This window comes from Phacochoerus africanus, chromosome 1 (genome assembly GCF_016906955.1).
Source record: "Phacochoerus africanus isolate WHEZ1 chromosome 1, ROS_Pafr_v1, whole genome shotgun sequence".
In the NCBI taxonomy this organism is placed as follows: Eukaryota; Metazoa; Chordata; class Mammalia; order Artiodactyla; family Suidae; genus Phacochoerus; species Phacochoerus africanus.
The window spans coordinates 189,135,856-189,156,160 of record NC_062544.1 but is presented as its reverse complement, the minus strand read 5'-3'; the positions used below and the strand labels follow the sequence as shown (position 1 = coordinate 189,156,160).

Below are 20,305 nucleotides of genomic sequence, written 5' to 3'. Positions count from 1 at the left end.
CAAGAAATAGCAACAACAACAACAACAACAAAAGACAAAAAAAAAAAAAAGTTCCTTGGGATAGGAGGAAGACAGTTTTCACTCTGTCTTTTCAATACTTGGTAAATATTGTTTGCCTTAGGAATTTGTTACATGTTTAAAAAATAATACAGTAATAAATTTTCGTAATATGTTAAGTGAAATACAGGTTAAAATACTCACATCTATTTTTTAAATTAAAAAAAAATTATTTTTAAAATATATACATGTATAGAAAAAGACTAAAAAGGTACACATCAAATGATTCATATGGCATTATTTAAAGATTTTTCTGAATTTCTCAAATTTTAAGGAAAAAAATAAGGGAGTATCAAGTCTAGAAAGCAAAAAAACTTGAATTTGCTTAAAAACAGGTAACTGATGATTAATTTCAAGAAAGTAGTGGAGTTCCCATTGTGGCTCAGCAGTAATGAACCTGACTGGTATCCATGAGGACACAAGCTTGATCCCTGGCCTCACTCAATGGGTTAAGAATCTGGTGTTGTGGTGTAGGTCACAGACGCAGCTCAGGTCCCGAGTTGCTGTGGCTGTGGTACAGACCAGCAGTTGTAGCTTTGATTCAACCCTTAGCCTGGGAACTTCCGTATGTGGGTGTGGCCCTAAAAAGACCAAAAAAAAAAAAAAAATTATATATATATATATATAGTGAGGATACTGAGGGTAAAGAAAAGAAATCAGTGTGGGAGAAGGCTATCGGTTCTGTTGACAGAATAAACTAAGTCGACAGAGTCTCCTGTAGTTGGGAAGAGAGTCTTCTCAACTACACTGACTTGATCTTCTGTGTTTGTCTTTTCATTGTCAAGTTTTAGCAAGAATATTGCTAAGAAGATTTAAGCAGAATCTCTTACCCTCAGTAGCTGGTCTCCCTCAATATCTGGTCAAGTTCCTCATCCCCAGCATCCTCTAAGTGATGCCTCATTACCTTGATCTGCCTTCAGAAAGAATTCTGGTACATCAGTTTAAACAGAATCTCCTCTTACCCCTGACGTTCCCTCAGTAATAGTCCATTCACTGACCTCCCACTTTCTTACCTGGCTGTAAGTTCCCACTTTGTTGTACTTGGAGTTGAGTCCAATCTCCACACACACTACCCCAATTAAAAAATCTCATAATTGTGGTTCTGACACGTATTGCAATGGTCTTGAATAAAGTTGGCTTCACTGTTTTGTTTTTTTCTGTCCTTTTAGGGGTGCATTGAGGGCATATGGAGGTTCCCAGGCTAGGGGTTGAATTAGAGCTGCAGCTGCCAGCCCACGCCACAGCAACACCAGATCTGAGCCATGTTTGCAATTATACCATAGCTTATGGCAATGCCAGATCCTTAACCCATTGAGCAAGGCCAGGGATCAAACTCAAGTCCTCATGGATACCAGTCAGGTTCATTACTGCTGAGCTACAATGGGAATGCCAATATTTTGTTCTTTAAAAAGCCTCCCTGCACAAGACAAAAATCTTTTGATAGGCTGTCTGTCCTAAATTTTCCCTTGAAAAATGTTCACATTAACTACTGGGATTCAGAGATTTATTAAGATTTGATCTTTTTCCTGCATGATATTTTAAACTATGAATCAAGTTGTGTATATACGTTATACGCAAGTTACTGTGCAAGACCTTCACAAGGCATCTTTGAGCTTGCTGTGTGATCTGGCCAGTTTTGGAAGTATTAGCAGGGCCTAAAGGAAACAAACCGTGATTTCTTTTCACTGACAGTCTCTGCTTTCCCACTTACACCCCAATTAATTCATAACCACACACCATACTTACTCTGCTTTCTCCCATAGGCCTTTCTTAGCTGATGATCTTCCTATTTCGCTTCAGTTTTACTGCCTTCAATTATCTTACTTTTGGTTCTTGGCATACCAAAACACCATGTGAATAAGCTCTGTGTGAAAGATGATAGACAACAAAAATAACCATCATTAATAGCCATCTCCATAACTAGAGTTCAGTGTAACTGTCTCTAGAGCTGTTTAGAAAAATGATAACTTTTTTGTGGGACTAGAACAAGTTTACTAATTGTCTTATATTTTTTCCAGCAAAAGCAAGGAGATATGTAGATTAAAATTCACCAAAGACCCTGAGATATGGGGTGCTGATAACATGGGGTTTGTTTATAGAAATCCTGCTTACACTACAGTTTTAACCCACAGGTTCAGAGTCTAAACTAGCAGTTCTCAAACTGTTTTGTTTTAGGATCTTTTGATACTTGTTGCCGGTTAACATAAGTAACATTTTTCTTATTATTATTACTCAAATGAATTTATCACATCTGTAGTTGTATAATGATCATAATAATCTGATTTCACAGGATTTCCATCTCACAGCCCAGGCACATCCCCCCACCCCCCAAACTGTCTCCTCCGGAGACCATAAGTTTTTCAATGTCTGCGAGTCAGCATCTGTTCTGCAAAGCAGTTCAGTCTGGCCTTTTTTCAGATTCCACATGTCAATGAAAGCATTTGATGTTGGTGTCTCATTGTATGGCTGACTTCACATAGCATGATAGTTTCTAGGTCCATCCATGTTGCTAAGAATGCTGGTATTTCGTTCCTTTTAATGGCTGAGTAATATTCCATTGTGTCTATGTACCACCTCTTCTTGATGCACTCCTCTGTGGATGGACATTTAGGTTGTTTCCATGTCTTGGCTATTGAAAATAGTGCTGCAATGAACATCAGAGTCCATGTGTCTTTGCGAGTCATGGTTTTCTCTGGATAGATGCCCAGGATTGGGACTGCTGGATCAAATGGTAGTTCTATTTTTAGTTTTCTGAGGCATCTCCATACTGCTTTCCACAGTGGTTGCACCAACTTACAATCCCACCAACAGTGTCATAGGGTCCCTTTTTCTCCACACCCTCTCCAGCACTTATTGTTTGTAGACTTTTTGAAGATGGCCATTCTGGCTGGTGTAAGGTGGTACCTCAGAGTGGTTTTGATTTGCATTTCTCTAATAATGAGTGGTGTTGAGCATCTTCTCATGTGTTTTTTGGCCATCTGCATGTCTTCTTTGGAGAACTGTCTGTTTAGATCTTCTGCCCATTTTTGGATGGGGTTATTTGTTTTTTTGGTATGGAGCTACAGAAGGTGTGTATAAATTTTGGAGATTAATCCCTTGTCAGTCGATTCACTTGCAAAGATTTTCTCCCATTCTGTGGGTTGCCTTTTTGTTTTGTTTAGGGTTTCCTTTGCTGTGCAGAAACTTTGAAGTTTGATTAGGTCCCATTTGTTTATTTTTGTTTTTACTGTCAGTACTCTAAGAGGTGGATCTGAGAAGGTGTTGCTGTCGTTTATGTCAGAGAGTGTTTGGGCTGTGTTTTCCTTTAAGAGTTTGATAGTGTCTGGTCTTGTATCTAGGTCTTTAATCCATTTGGAGTTTATTTTTGTGTATGGTGTTAGGGAGTGTTCTAATTTCATTCTTTTGCATGTGGCTGTCCAGTTTTCCCAGCACCACTTGTTGAACAAGCTGTCTTTTCTCCCTTGTATATTCCTGCCTCCTTTGTCGTAGATGAGTTGGCTGTAGGTGCATGGGTTTAATTCTGGGCTTTCTGTCCTGCTCCACTGATCTATAGTTCTGTCTTTGTGCCAGTACCATACAGTTTTGATGAGTGTTGCTTTGTAGTATAGTCTGAAGTCCGGGAGCCTCATTCCTCCAGCTCCATTTTTCTTTTCCAGGATGTCTTTGGCTATTCTGGGCCTTTTGTGCTTCCAAACAAACTTTAAAATATTTTGTTCGAGTTCTGTGAAAAATGTCCTTGGTAATTTGATAGGGATTGCATTGACTCTGTAGATTGCCTTAGGTGGTATAGTCATTTTGATAATATTGACTCTTCCAATCCAAGAGCATGTATGTCTTTCCATCTATTTGTGTCATGTTTGATTTCTTTCATCAGTGGCTTGTAGTTTTCAGAGTACAGGTCTTTTGTCTCCTTAGGTAGGTTTACTCCTAGGTATTTTATTCTGGATGTGATGGCAAATGGGATTGCTTCCCTAATTTCCTTTTCTGATATTTTATTGTTGGTATATAGAAATGCCATTGATTTCTGTGTATTAATTTTGTATTCTGTGACTCATCCAAATTCGTGGATGAGCTCCAGCAGTTTTCTGGTGGAGTCTTTAGGATTTTCTAGGTATAGTATCATGTCATCTGCAAATAGTAATAGTTTTACTTCTTCCTTTCCAATGTGGATTCCTTTTATTTCTTTCACTTCTCTGATTGCTATGGCTAGGACTTCCAAAACTATGTTGAAGAGCAGTGGTGACGGAGGGCATCCTTGTCTTGTTCATGATCTCAGTGGGAATTCCTTCAGCTTTTCACCATTGAGAATGATGTTCGCTGTGGGTTTGTCATATGTGGCCTTTATTATGTTGAGATAGGTTCCCACTATGCCCACTTTCTGAAGGGTTTTTATCAGAAATGGGTGTTGGATTTTGTCAAAGGCTTTTTCTGAGTCTATTGAGAGGATCGTATGGTTTTTATTCTTCAGTTTGTTAATGTGGTGTATCACACTGATGGATTTGCAGATATTGAAGAACCCTTGCCTCCCTGGAATAAATCCCACTTGATCATGATGTACAATCCTTTTAGTGTATTGTTGGATGCAGTTTGCTAGGATTTTGTTGAGTATTTTTGCATCGATGTTCATCAGTGAAATTGGCCTGTGGTTTTCGTTTATTGTGGTGTCTTTGTCTGGTTTTGGTACCAGGGTGATGGTGGCCTCATAGAATGAATTTGGGAGTATCCCTTCCTCTGCAATTTTTTGAAATAGTTTCAGAAGGACAGGTGTTAGCTCTTCTCTAAATGTTTGATAGAATTCGCCTGGGAAGCCATCCTGTCCTGGACTTTTGTTTGTTGGAAGTTTTTTGATCACAGTTTCAATTTCAGTTCTTGTGGTTGGTCCATTCATCTTTATTTCATCTAGGTTTAGCCTTGGAAGATTGTACTTTTCTAAGAATTTGTCCATTTCTTCTAGGTTTTTACATTTTATTGGCATTAGTTGCGTATAGAAGTCTCTTATGATCCTTTGTATTTCTGTGATGTCCATTGTTACTTCTTTTTTTCATTTCTAATTTTATTGATTTGAGTCCTCTCTCTTTTTTGCTTGGTATGTCTGGCTAGGGGTTTATCAATTTTGTTGATCTTTTCAAAGAAGCAGCTTTTCGTTTCCTTGATCTTTTCTATGGTTTTCTTTGATTCTATTTCATTGATTTCTGCTCTGATCTTTATGATTTCTTTCCTTCTACTAACTTTAGGTCTTGTCTGTTCTCTCTCGAGCTGCTTTCGATGTAAAGTTATCTTGTTTATTTAAGCTTTTTCTTGTCTCCTGAGGTGGGCTTGTATTGCTATAAACTTTCCTCTTAGAATGGATTTTGTTGCATCCTATAGGTTTTGGAGAGTTGTATCTTTGTTGTCATTTGCTGCCAGGTATTTTTTAATTTCCTCTTTGATTTCTTTTTTTTTTTTTTTTGTCTTTTTGCCATTTCTTGGGCCACTCCTGCAGCATATGGAGGTTCCCAGGCTAGGGGTCTAATCGGAGCTGTAGCTGCCAGCCTATAACAGAGCCACAGCAACGCGGGATCCGAGCCGCATCTGCGACCTACACCACAGCTCTTGGCAATGCCAGATGTTAACTCACTGAGCAAGGCCAGGGATTGAACCTGCAGCCTCATGGTTCCTAGTTGGATTCGTTAACCACTGCGCCACGACGGGAACTTCTCCTCTTTGATTTCTTCAGTGATCCATTGGATGTTTAAAAGCATGTTGTTTAGTCTCCACGTGTTTGTGTTTTTTGCAGTTTTTTTTCTTGTTGTTGATTTCCAGTCATATAGCGTTGTGGCCAGAAACGATACTTGATGTGATTTCAATTTTCTTAAAGTTACCGAGGTTGGATCTGTAGCCCAGGATATGATCAATCTTAGAGAATGTTCCATGTGCACTTGAGAAGAATGTGTATTCTGTTGCTTTTGGATGGAATGTCCTATAAATATCTATTAAGTCATTCTGGTCTAATGCATCATTCAGGGCCTGTGTTTCCTTACTGGTTTTCTGTCTAGTTGATCTGTCCATTGCTGTAAGTGGGGTGTTAAAGTCCCCCACTATTATTGTATAATTGTTGATTTCTCCTTTTAAAGTTGTTAGCAGTTGCCTTATAAATTGTGGTGAACCTATGTTGGGTGCATAGATATTTAAAATTGTTATATCTTTTTGGATTGATCCTTTGATCATTATGTAATGTCCTTCTTTGTCCCTTAAAATATTCATTTTAAAGTCTCTTGTCTGATATGAGTATTGCTACTCCAGCTTTCTTTTGATCCCAATTTGCATGGACTGTTTTCTTCCATCCTCTCACTTTCAATTTCTATGTGTCCCTAGATGTGAAGTTGGTCTCTTGAAGACAGCATATATGTGGGTCTTATTTTTGTATCCATTCAGCCAGTCTATATCTTTTGGTTGGGGTGTTTAGTCCATTCACATTTAAGGTAATTATTGATATATATGTTCTTATTGCCATTTTATTAATTGCTTTGGATTTGTTTTTGCTGCTCTTTTTCCTTTCCTTCTTCTCTTGTTCTTTTCTGCCTAGAGAAGTTCCTTTAGTATTTGTTGTAAGGCTGGTTTAATGTTGCTGAATTCTCTCAGCTTTTGCTTATCTGTGAGGTTTTGATTTCTCCTTCAAATCTGAATGAGAGCCTTGCTGGGTAGAGTAATCTTGGTTGGATGTTTTTTTCCTTTCATCACATTAAGTATATCATGCCACTCCCTTCTGGCCTGCAGAGTTTCTGCTGAAAAATCTGCCGATAGCCTTCCCTTCTATGTTATTTGTTTCTTTTCCCTAGCTGCTTTCAAGATTTTCTCTTTGTCTTTAATTTTGGTCAGTTTGATTAGTATGTGTTTCGGGGTGTTCCTCCTTGGGTTTATTTTATATGGTACTCGTTGTGCTACCTGAATTTGAGTGAGTGGTTCCTTTCCCATGTTAGGGAAGTTTTCGGCTATTATCTCTTGGAATAGTTTTTCTGTCCCCTTCTCTCTCTCGTCTCCTTCTGGCACCCATATAATATGGATGTTGCTGCATTAAACATTGTCCCAGAGTTCTCTGAGACTCTCATTTCTTTTCAGTCTTTTTTCTCTTTTCTGTTCCGCGTCCATAATTTCCACTAATCTGTCCTCCACCTGGCTTATTCGTTCTTCTGCCTCCTGTATTCAGCTGTTAGCTGCTTCTAGTGAATTTTTTATTTCAGCTATCGTATTTTGCATCTCTTCTTAAGTTTTATATCTTGTATCTCTTTAGTCAGTGTTGCCTGTAAGTTATCCATCTTTGCCTCCAGTTTATTTCCAATGTCTTGCATCATCTTCAGCATCAACAGTCTAAAGTCTTTTTCCTGGAGGCTGAGAATCTCCTCCATGCTTAGCTGATTTTCTGGGGTTTTTCCTTTCTCCCTCATCTGAGGTATAGTTCTCTGTCTTTTCATTTTGATAGGTTTTTTGTGTGGTGACCTTCTTATAGATAATAGGGTTGTAGCCTCTCTTACTTCTGATGCCTGCCCCCCTGTGGCTGAAGTCAGTATGGGGGGCTTGCTGTAGGCTTCCTGATGGGAGGGGCTGATGCCTCTCCACTGGTAGGTGGAGCTGATTCTAATCCCTCTGGTGGGTGGGTCTTAGTCTGGATGGGATTAGAGGCAGCTGTGTGCCTGAGGGGTCTTTAGGTAGCCTGTTTACTGAGAGGTGTGGCTGTGATCCCACCTGGGTTGTTGTTTGCCCTGGGGCTTCTCAGCAGCTGGCTGACGGGTGGGGCCAGATTTTCCCAAAATGGCCACCTCCAGAGAAAGGCAAGGCTGCTGAGTATTCCCGAGAGCTTTGCTTTCAATGTCCTTCCCTCACAACAAGCCACATCCACCCCTGTTTTCCCAGGATGTCTTTCAAGAACTGCAGTCAGATTTGACCCAGATTTCCATGGAGACTTTGCTCTGCCCTGTGACCCAGTGCTCGTGAAAGTCTGTGTGCGCCTTTTAAGAATGGGGTCTCTGTTTCCCCTAGTCCCATGGAGCTCCTGTGCACAAGCCCCACTGGCCTTCAATGCCAGATGCTGCAGGGGCTCTTTCTCCCCTTGCCAGATCCCCACACGTGAGAGTTTGATGTGGGGCTCAGAACTCTCACTCCTGTAGGTGAGTCTCTGTGAACCAGTTAGTTTCCAGTCTGTGAAGCCTCCCACTCAGGGGGTATGGGGTTGTTTATATCACGAAATCGCCCCTCCTAACTCTTGATGTGGCCCTCTCTTTGTCTTCTGGAGTAGGATATCTTTTTTAAGGTTTCCAGTCCATTTGGGTGAAGAGTGCTCAGTCTTAAGTATAAATTTTGTTGTTTTTAGGAGAGAAATTGAGCTCCAGTCCTTCTATTCTATCATCTTAATCTCCATGTAACATTTTTTAAAGGGAAAAATTACCATTTTCCCAAACAAAAAAAATTGAGCAGAATGGCACCTGTTTCACATTTCACAGATTACTGTCTGGCTCATCAGAAGATAGCTGAATTCTCATCTATAAAATCAGTTGTGATATCACACACAGCTTTTGGAAAGTCTGAACATTCATGGGAATTTAAGAGTAAAAAAGAAGAAAAGGTAAATGGCTTCATAACATCATTACAATCAAATAGTTGTTTTTTGCAGTGTCAGAAAAGTTTAACAAAACCATCTGCACTTAACAATAGGAAGGGAAGGTGAGCAGTCAACATTTGTCTATTATACTGAAGATGGGATTAGCACTGTAGCTGGATTTGTTGAGCCTTGTGAGTGGAGAAAGCCTGTGGGAGAAATAATGTATTGAGCCTTGTCTAGGGGTTTTACATACTTTTAATCTAATCCTTACAACAGTCATGAAAGGTAGATATTATTTTTCCCCATGTGGAAATGCTCAGGGGTTAACAAGCACATTTCCCTGAGATGCATGACTGCTAAGTGTTGAAGCTGAAGTTCAACCTCAGTTCTGGTTTCAAAGCTCATTCTCTTCAATCAGACAGAATTCAGTGGAAGAAATAATGTCATTCAACTCTGACAATTTTTTAAAGAAGCAGATGTTTGTTTTAATTTATTTACATACATAGTATAATTAGATTCAGTATAGAAAATTTAAATATAGAAAAGAAAGCTTTCTTTTTAACTTTTTTTTTGGCCTTTTGTCTTTTTGAGGGCTGTACCCGTGGCATATGGAGGTTCCCAGGCTAGGGGTCGAATTGGAGCTGTAGCCACCAGCCTACGCCAGAGCCACAGAAATGCAGGATCCGAGCTGTGTCTGTAACCTACACCACTGCTCATGGCAACAGTGGGATCCTTAACCCACTGAGCAAGGCCAGGGATCGAACTTGCAATCTCATGGTTCCTAGTCAGATTCTTTCCGCTGCACCACGACAGGAACTCCTTAACTTATTTTTAAAATTGGTAATATATTTTCATGGTATAGAATTCAAGTTAAACAAAAGTGTAAACCGTGAAAATGATCCATCCTATCCATTTTTTCAACATCTCTTACCTCTACTCATCACTATCCTAGCCTAGTTTCCCTCCTACATAAAACCAGTGTATCTTTCAGAGATATTCTAAAACAAGGTTTTAAAAAATGTTTGAAATTTCCATGTTGCTAAGACAAATAGCAAGGGATTTTTGATTTGCCCTTTCCCAGGTCTCCCTTATAATCTGATAAAATCAGGTAACAGTTGCAAAGATAGAATACAATGAAACATGAATCAATGATTATTCAGACTGCAGGAACAATTTCCAGCAACCCAAACATAAGGCTGGGTATAAGGAAAGTCAGTGGAGCCAGACAGGAACACAGCTAAGTAGGGATTACCACAAAGTGATTTTTAGTTTTCTCCTGAGGTATAGAATTTTAATTTTTTTCCTGGGTGCTCACCCATGCCTGCTCCTTGCTCTGCTTCTAAGCTCACTGGAAGATTTTAGTTCCTTGACCCTTATAATGTGGCTATTTCTCACCAATGGGCTATGAAGCCAAAGCATGTAATTCCAGATGAGACCCCCTTCAGTCTTCTCTTCCCCTACCATAGGAGAAGAACAGGCCATGTGTTCCAGACAATACAGCTATAGATAGTGGGACCTGGTCAACCTGGATCCTTGAGTGACTGTGTGAACTCAAAACCCCTAGTGATTCAGAAAGAATGTACAGTGTAAGCAAGAAATAAAGCTTGTTTTATCAAACTGCAAGGACTTGGTAATTATTGTTACGGCTTATCCTGACACACAAAATTCCTTACAATCCTGTGTACCCTTAACATTCCTTTAACAATTAGCAAGTGTTATTTATATTATCAGAATTTATAAAAGCTATAGTACAAAAAAGAACTTTGAAAAGAAGCAATGCAAATATAAGAGAATCAGCAAAATCGAAATTCAGTTTTAATTTCCACTAAATTAGCTGCTTTTGCACTGTATTGTTCTGATATACTTGCTTATATTGGAAAAGAAGGTCTTGAGTCAGTGACCTAGGTTTCCACCTTAAGAAGAGTAAATTAAACCCATAGTAAGCTAAAGGAAGGATATAGTAAAGAGGAGAGAACAATGAAATTTTAAAGACAAACAGAAAAACAGGAGAAAAAAAACTGGTTCTTCGGAGGAAAAAAAAAACCCAACAACCAATAAAATTATAAACCTCCATCCAAACTGAGAAAGAACTTACCAAAATTAGGAAAGAGAGGATCTCACTATAGATCCTACAAACATTAAAAAGATAATAGACTATTAAGAATAATTTTATTCCAATAAAAGAGAACTGTGATGAAATAGACAAATTTCCAGAAAGACACAAATAACCGAAGTCATTCAAAAAGATGCCTAAAAATTCCTATTAAAGAAACTGACTTTGTATTTTAAAAGATTCCCACAAAGACAATTCTAGGAGGTCCCCCTGTGGCACAAAAGACTGAAAGTGTCTCTGCAGCAGCGGGGATGTAGTTTTGATCTCTGGTTCTCACAGTGAGTTAAGGATCCAGCATTGTAGGTTGCAACTCCGGATTGGATTTGATCCCTGGCTGGAGAACGCCATATACCATGGGGTGGCCAAAAGAGGAAAAAAAAAGGAAGAAAGAAAATTCTTGACTCAGATGTCTTCACCGATGAATTCTACCAAACTTTTAAGGAAGAAATTCCAAACTTAAATAAAGAAGAGAAGAAACACCTTCCAACTCACTTTCCAAGACCAGAATTATCCTTATAACAAAACCAAAGACATTTCAAGAAAGTTAAGTTATAAAGCATTATCCCTCAAGAACACAGCAAAAATCCTTAATATATACTATGAAGTTAAATTCATTAATTCATAAATAATATAACCTAATACATCACAGCTTATGCAAGCTTGGTTTAACATTAGAAAAATCAATATAATTCATGTTAATAAAATAAAAACTACAATCATCTAATTAGATAAAAAGCATTTAACAAAATCCAACCTGATAAAAACTCTTAGGAGTTCCCACTGTAGCTTAGTGGGTTAAGAACCTGACAAGTATCTATGAGGATGTGGGTTCAATCCCTGGCCTCACTCTGGGTTAAAGATCCAGCGTTGCCATGAGTTGTGGTGGGAGTCACAGATGCAGCTCGGATCTGGCATTGCTGTGGCTGTGGTGTAGGCCTGCAGCTGCAACTCTGATTTGACCCCTGGCCCGGGTATGTCCATATGCTGCACATGCATCCTTAAAAAAGAAAGAAGAAGAAGGAAAAAAAAAAGCTCACAAAACAGAAGGGAACTTCCCAACTACATAAAAAGCATCTGTAAAAAAATCTAAATTTAACCTCAAAGCAAGGATGTCCATCCCCCAACCTTCCTCATTTTATTAGATGTCCTAGCCAGTGCAACAAGGCATCAACAAGAAATAAAAGGCAGCAGTTCCTGTCGTGGCTGTGGCACAGCGGAAGCAAATCTGACTAGGAACCATGAGGTTGTGGGTTTGATCCCTGGCCTCGCTCCATGTGTTAAGGATCTGGTATTGTTGTGAGCTGTGGTGTAAGTGGAAGAGGCGGCTCAGATCTGGTGTAGGCTGGAAGCTGTAGCTCTGATTGGACCCCTAGCCTGGGAACCTCCATATGCTGCAGGTGTGGCCCTAAAAAACAGAAACAAAAGAAAAAAGAAAAAGGAATAAAAGGCATGTAGACTAGGGGAAAAAAAGCAAAGCTGTCTTTAATCATGGGTGATATGATCACATACTTAGAAAATCTACAATAAAAACTACTAAAAGTAACAAGTGAATTTAGCAAGGTTGCAGGTTAATTTTTTAAATATTGTACTATATACCAGGTTAAGCAATTGGAAAATGAAATGGCATTTGTAATAGCATTAGAAATATGAAACATTAGGGATCAACTTGACAAAGCACATGCAAGCACAGTATTCTGAAAATTTAAAACACTGCAGAAATAGCACTTGGGTTTGTTTTTAATTTTTGTGCAAAGACTTATAGACAGGTGCAAAACCAAACCCTCTTTTGCAACCCAGAACTCACTGTTAAGTCTGAGTTTTGATACGGATAAGAAGGAACATGATATCTAAAACAGCTTCAAGTGATGGGGTACTGAGACATATAAAGGTTGCTTCCAGGACTACAGAATTGAGAATTTAAAAGCATAGGATATGAGGGAAATCAGCAGCTATACTTATTTAGTACTCTAATTTTAACATCGACATGAAACAAGGATGATTTCTGGGGTTTTTTTTAGGCTTTTATCTTGAGAACACAGTGTCTGGACTTTAAAAAGGTACTCACATATTCCAATGATCTGTACTGTTCTGGAGTGTGACAGCTTAGTGAATATGATTTGAACTTAATGCCTAAGTTGAGAACCAGGCAGATCCATCTCTTCTGACCCTAAACATGATCCTAAAGTTTAAAATGCTTCAGGAAACCGAATCACAAAGAATACAGGTGGGGAATTTTTGAAGTGTGTCCATATTCCATTGAGATCAAAGAAGCCCAACTAAAAGAACTATAGGCTGACATGACAAGGATGGATTGAGCAAACCTTTTTGAAAGGGCCATCTTGAAGATTTTCACTTAAACATTGGAGGAACTAGGGTGGCTGACAGTGGAAAGAATCAGCAAGTGAAATTCCTTACAAATTTGTTGACTTAAATAATTCCGCCTATGTTGTACATAATAAAAAAATCTTTACACTTAAAGAAAACACAAAAAAATTAAAGCTTTCTTAGGATGGGCATGTGTGTTGGTATGCATACAAAAATTGATAAGCTGGACTTATCAATTAAATATTAAAACAATACTTACCAATTAAGTATTTTAAAAAATGCTCCTCTGAAAGCATAGTTAAAAAAACAAAAAGGCAAGCTACAAGCTGGGAGAAAATATTCACAATAAATATCTGACCAATGACTTGGACCCAGAATACGAATGGACTCTTGCAACTCAATACAACAACTCGTCCATTAGAGAAATGGGCAAAAGATTTGAACAGACACGGGAAGTGAAAACCACAATGAGATACTGCTGCGCACCCACTGGAATAGCTAAAATTTAAAAGACTGACAAGCTGTGTGTTAACAAGGACGGAGAAGAGCCCAACCTCTCAGACACTGCTTAAACACCCTGAGATTTCTTACAATTGTAAACATTCAACTACCATTTTAACCAGTGATCCTACTCCTAGGTGTTTACGCAAGAGAGATGAAAACATATGTTCACAAAAAGACTTGTACGCAAATGTGTGTGGCAGCTTGATTCACCATGGCTCCAAACTCCAGATATCCACAAGTAAGAGAACAGATAAACAAACTGCAGTATGACCATTTGGTGGGATACTTCTCAGCAACAAAAAGGAATAAAAGGACACATGCTACAGAGGGATAAATCGCAGAAACATGCTGAATGGAAAACATCCTGACACAAAAAAGGACAGACTGTATGAATTCCAACTCTATGGAATTCCAGAAAAGCAGGACGAATCAATAGGGCCAGATAGACCCTAGAGGAAATCTAGGGCCAGGTTGGGGCAGAGGCACCAGGGCACCTTTAGTAGAGGTGAAAAATCTATATCTGCATTGGGGTGGTGGTTCAGCAAGTGTATACATTTTTTCAAAACTCAAATTGAAAATAGAAATGTATTTTATTAATTTAAGGATGTTCATCTCACAATCTTGAATTTCAAAGTAAAAACCTGGAATTAGTTTAAATATCCAACATTAGGAAACTGGCTACATAGGTTATGATACAACTTTCAATGAAGTTGCTTCACCTAGGAGTCTGTTACAAATTCTGAATCCCAGGCTCCAGCTTGGCCCTACTGAATCAATATGTGGTTTTAAAAAAAAAAAACTTCAGGTGACTCATATATATATACTGATAATAAGACTGAAGAATGCCAGCAATGGAGAAAGCACAGTGGCATCCAAAGTTATACCTGAGGGGCCTCAAAAGGCTCAGGAAACTTTGAAAAGGGATACAAAACAAAGAAGAGGCTAAAAACAGGAGGATTAGTTGCACATGAAATAAACAGATGCCAGATGCCTTCCCTGACTCAATACAACAAGTGATCTTCTCTCCCCAGCTATGGAACAATAGAGGTTTTCTCCTCTGCCAAGGGTCAAACAGAGAGCCCCGACTATGGCAAGAGTTGAGGATGAAAGGGCACCATGCTGACAATGGAGACTGAGGTAAATCTACACATATTAAAAAGGGAGGAGTTCCCATTGTGGCTCAGCAGAAATGAATCTCACTAGCATCCATGAGGATGCAGTTTTGCTCCCTGGCCTTACTCAGTGGGTTAAGGATCCGGCGTTGCCGTGAGCTGTGGTATAGGTCAAAGACACAGCTCGGATCCCACATTGCTATGGCTCTGGTGTAGATCAACAACTGTAGCTCCAATTCGACCCCTAGCTTTGGAACCTCCATGTGATGCGGGTGCAGCCCTAAAAAGACACACTCACACACAAAAGTGAGTCCGTCCTCCAGCCTTCCTTTCCCCATGTGGATTTCAGGAACATCATTACCACAAAACATAGGTCCAGAAATCCTTCGCTAGAGATCAGCCAAGAAAGACAGATCTAAAGACAGTGACATGAAGTCTTCCCTAGATGCTTCTAAGGAAGCATCTTAGATTTTGCCCCTACTCTAATTATGACTGGATATCCACAGATGCCCAGATATTCAAGAAAATCTCTACTGTGAAAAGTCAAACCTACAAGAAGGAAAAAAGATAACCTGGAGGAAAAAGACACATGCTAGAAGAAAACATTATTTAGAAACTCACTGTTTTCAGGGAGAAAATACTGCATCCACAAAACAAGAAGAGGAGGCTATTTAAAACAACAATCACAAAAAGCAAGAAATCACCCTCGGAAAATTAAAGTCTGATAGCAGAAATAATAAACTGAACTGAAGGGTTAGAAAATCAAGCTTCCAGGACATTTCCCAGAAAATGTAGAACAAGATAAAAGGATAAGAAAATAGGGGACGAATCCAGCAGGTGCAAAGTGTGAACAGGAGTCACAGAAAGAAAATAAACTGGAGGGGAAGGAATCAAGGCAGAAAAGGTTGTAACACTTTCTAGAACTGAAGGTCTTTTCAAGATTGAAAATCTTCCACCTTGATGGAAGAAAACAGGCTCACACTGAGACACCTCAGAAATTTCAAAACAGTGATAAAGAGAAGAGGTAACTAATTTCCCAAGAGAATACAAGTTTCAGTCAAAGAACTAAGATATGGAATGGATATTTTGAAATCAGGTAAATTAAGGAAAGAAATAAAGCATTTATCGTGCCTTGTATGAGATGTACCACTGGGAGCCAAGTAGCAGATGAGGGGAAGCATCTCTTTAAAGAGTGTTCAGACTTATAAATGGAAACTAAGTTGTGGACCTGGAATTTCACCTACAAATGAACAGATGTAAGCCTGAAGCACCTCTTGCTATCATCATCTCAAGAGGAGAGAAACTAGACATTCTGTGCCTCCTACAGGCTGAACCTAAGTGGTAAAATCTCTGTCTGGGTCCAGCTGCCAACTGGAAAGAAATGCAGAATACTGGAGACAATCTGGATTTCTATCACTAAGTGATTGGATAAACAGAGGAGTGGTACATCCATGCAATGGAACACTACTCAGCAATAAAAAGGAGGAACAATCAATACATTCAACAGTACAGATGGACTCAAAATAATTATGCCGAGTGAGCGAGGCCAGGCTAAAAGAAGGCATGCTGCATTATATCCCATTCATTTAAAATCCTAGAGAACACAAATTCACCTAGAATGACAGGAAGCAGATAATTAATTGCTGAGGAGCCAGCGAGGGGGAGGAGGGAGAAATTACAAAGGGGCACAGGGAACTGTGGGGGTGATAAATGTGTTTACTCTCCCGAAGGTGGTGGTGTTTTCATGGGTGTAGACATATGGCAAAGGGTATCAAACTGTACACATTAAGTGTGTCCGGTTTGTTGTATGTCAATTACACCTCAATAACACTGTTCTTAAACAAGGAAGTAAGTTCAGAGGACAGAGGAACACACTGAGCTGCACTGTGAGTGTGTAATCAGCAAAGGTGACAGAGGAAAACTTGGAAGTCAGGTGGTCCAGGTTTTCAACTGAAGGAATGCAGAGGGTTTTTGTTTGTTTGTTTGTTTTTTTAAATGCCAGTACCTGAGGTATAGGGAAGTTTCTGGGCTAGGGGTTGAATTGGAGTTACACCTGAGGCCTATGCCACAGCCATAGCCAGGCTGAATACTTAACCCACAGAGGGAGGCCAGGGATTGAACCTGCATCATCATGGACACTATGTCAGGTTCTTAACTTGCTGAGCCAAAATGGGAACTCCTCAAATACTTTTTTTTTTAGGGCCACATTCTTGGCATATGGAGGTTCCCAGGCTGGGGTTGAACTGGAGCCACAGCTGCTGGCCTACACCACAGCAACACAGGATCCAAGCCATATCTGCGACCTACACCGCAGCTCACGGTACTGCCATATCCTTAACCCACTGAGCGAGGCCAGGGATGAAACCTACATCCTCGTGGATGCTAGTCAGATTCGCTTCCACGAAGCCACAACGGGAACTCCAATCAAATATTTTTTTTAAGAAAGGGTAAGACTAAAGTCTCCAGGGATACACACTTAGGTGATAAAATTATTTTCAGAATTGCGAGAAAAGGATTACTCTGAGTTGTTATTTGGAAAAAGGGGTTTGAGAAGCAGAAGTCCAGCTCTTTATCTGAGTGGTAGGTACCATGGTGTTTACCTTATGATCTTTCATTAAACTAGATATTTTTGTGCATGGCTTTCTGTATTTTATTTTTTAGTAAAAAGAGATAGATGAGAATGGGGTTAGCTCCTTAGCAACACTGGAGGCCAGAGATACCTTTTATTCTAAGGGATTGTTAAGTTCAACCAAATAGCAACACTTTCTTGTAAAAAAAAACCAAAAAAACCCAAAAACCAAAAAAAAAATAGGCAAAATCAAAAGAAAACTAAGAAAAAACATTACAAAATACTATCTCTTAGTATAAATGGAATAACTCCTCTGAAAAGCAATTTGACAGTATCCATCAAAATTACAAACATACTTATATGTCCTTTGAGCCAACAATCTCCTAAGGATTGCATACATGAAAAATTGTTTATGAGATTTTTCATAGAAATACTGTTTATAATAACCAAAGAATAGAAATAGCCTAAATATCCATCAATAAGGAAACCATTAAATAAATTATAATACATATATTCAATGTAATACTAAGCAATTATCTTTTAAAAATGAGGAAACTCTCCATGTACTGACAGGGACACATCTCTGAGACACACTGTTAAGGAAAAAAGTAAGATACAGAACAGTGCAGAGAATAAACCACCGTCTGTGTAAAAGGGGTGAAAAAAACCCACATAGTTCCATATATGCATAAAGAAACCCTGTGAGTTCTTGTCATGGCTCGGAGGGTTATGAACTCGACTAACATCCATGAGGATACAGGTTCGATCCCTGGCTGGGCTCAGCAGGTTAAGGATCCCACTTAACCTCTAGCCTGGGAAATTCCATATGCTGCTAGTGTGGCCTTAAAAAGAAAAAAAAAAAAAAAAAAAGACACCCTGGAAGGACACTTAAGAAGTTAGAAACAACAGTTACAGGGTTGGGATCATGGAAGGGATGGATGGAGACCTCATACCTTTTCCTACTATTAAAATTCTGCTAACCTTGTGAATGTATTAAGTATTCAAAAAATTAGATACATTGAATAAGGAAAAAAACTAAAGTTATCTACAAATTGGTACAGCTCTCAACTATACAAACTATGTATCTGGTTTACTTTAAAAAGCTTTTTTAAAATCTTTAATGAAAAAAAATTAATTTCCAATATAGAATTCTCTACTAAGCTAAGCCAATTAGTTTAAATAAAGGCAATTAAGTGTAGATATAATGCAAAGCCATTTTTAGAGATGTGAAGTCTCAAAACTGCCTACATCGCATGAAGTTCTTAGGAAGCAAATGGAAGGCATACCTCATCATACTGAGGGAATAAACTAAGAAAGGGAACAAGGAGTTCCCCTGTGGCATAGCGAGTTAAGGCTCTGGCATTGTCACTGATGTGGCACGGGTTCGATCCCTGGCCTGGGAACTTCCACATGCCACGGGCACAACCAAATAAAAAAGGAAGGAAAGGAAAAAAGGAAAGGAAAGGAAAAGGAGAAAGAGACAGATGTGGGAAACAGGATGCAGTGAAGAGTGGAAGAAAGCTCCCCAGGTGGGAGGAAGATAAGCTACACCAGGTGGAGGGCACATACCCCAAATTAGTGCATGTGGCTATCCAAGAAACTTCTCCAATATGAAAATTCCAAATATCTTTGAGTGTATTAAAAGAGATTTACAGAATAAGGAAGCGTTTGTGGCTGAATCTGTGGCATAAAGAAACAAGAAAAAAATCCTACTCAAAAAAGTTGTTCAGGAAAGGAAATGTAATATATGACATTGGTTAGCTATGGGTAGATTTTGCAGTCACTTTACCATTATGATAAACATGTACTGATCTAACCCCCACTGTAACATGGTTATGTTGACAGTATGGGGCCTGGAAAGTGTTCCTGGGTACAGTGATGGTATACTGGGGTTTGTCAGCAAGGTACAAGAGGCTTACATAATCATCTTCCCTTTAGGAAGTCAACAAGTGAGGCTTAACGTGAAAACTGCAGTATGAGCCTGTTATCAGAGGTACAGGTGTAAATACCACCAGCCAAAGGAGCTGAGGTTACCTGTGGGGAGCAGGCAGACAATGGCACTTTTTTCTCCCCCAGAATAAGCCTTGCGACCCAACTAGCATTTTTGTTACTTGGGTAAATATTACAATTATATTTAAAAATGAAAATACAGAAATTTTATTTTAAAAGAAAAGACTGTATTTCATTAACCTACTTTAGGGTACAATGTTCCCCATCATTTTTTGTATCTCTTAAGTCAGGATGCCACTGAAAGACCATCAGAGGAGTCTGGTCACTGCTTGAAAACAATCTCTGTTGACACCTTCTGGTAAGATCAGGAAGTACCAGAATTTGCAGCTTGGAAGAAAATCTCAGACATAATAATGGAACACTTTTCACGACACAGGGGATGATATTGGGGGAAAAAACACAGGCACTGAAGACAAAAACTGAACGTAATTCAGAAAAGCTGGACACTCAATGTGAAGAAGCTCTAGGAAGAGCTTAATCACTTTATTTTGCTTCTGTCTTCCTAATTAGGCATATACAAAAAAGGTATGACCAAAACATATATATACATATATTTTGACCAAATATGTCTAAAGAAGCTCTTTCAATATGACAATTCTAAGTTAAAAAAGACACTTCATCATGATTTGACAGGATATTTTTCTTTTCAGTGATACGTAAATAATAATGTCTTACAACTGATGACATGTTGGACTGGATGAAATATGGTAATAAATCTCAAAATAAAAATATATTGTAAATTAAAAAAACATTCAGTGATGTTATATACACATTTAAAGCAATGTCTTTGAGGCCTATTTAATGAAATAGAGAACTGTCAATAATATGGAACAAAAAGAAGCAACATTAAAAACTACGTATGGTAATTCAATTTTGTTTAAATATATATAGGCTGGATGAACACATGCCAAATTTTAACAGTGCTTATTCTAGGTCTCCCTATATTTTCCCACTTTTCCTACCATGATTTTTTAATTTTATGATGAGATAGCCATTTACCTAAATACTATAAAACCACTATTTTATCCATCAAGTAACCT

General features: G+C 38.7%; 1 protein-coding gene and 1 non-coding gene across 3 annotated transcripts in view; one reads left to right on the top strand and one right to left on the bottom strand.

Moving 5' to 3' along the window:
• GPR160 (G protein-coupled receptor 160) overlaps positions 1 to 20,305 on the bottom strand; it is a 44,229-nt gene that overhangs the window by 2,943 nt on the left and 20,981 nt on the right. For both annotated transcript variants that reach the window (XM_047786218.1, XM_047786226.1), the window contains one exon: positions 1,804 to 1,921. The gene's annotated coding sequence lies outside the window, so the exon portion shown is untranslated. The remainder of the gene's footprint in view (positions 1 to 1,803; positions 1,922 to 20,305) is intronic.
• On the top strand, positions 12,466 to 12,588 carry LOC125114451 (small nucleolar RNA SNORA40). The gene has a single exon (XR_007131806.1). It is a non-coding gene; the product is annotated as a small nucleolar RNA SNORA40 (small nucleolar RNA).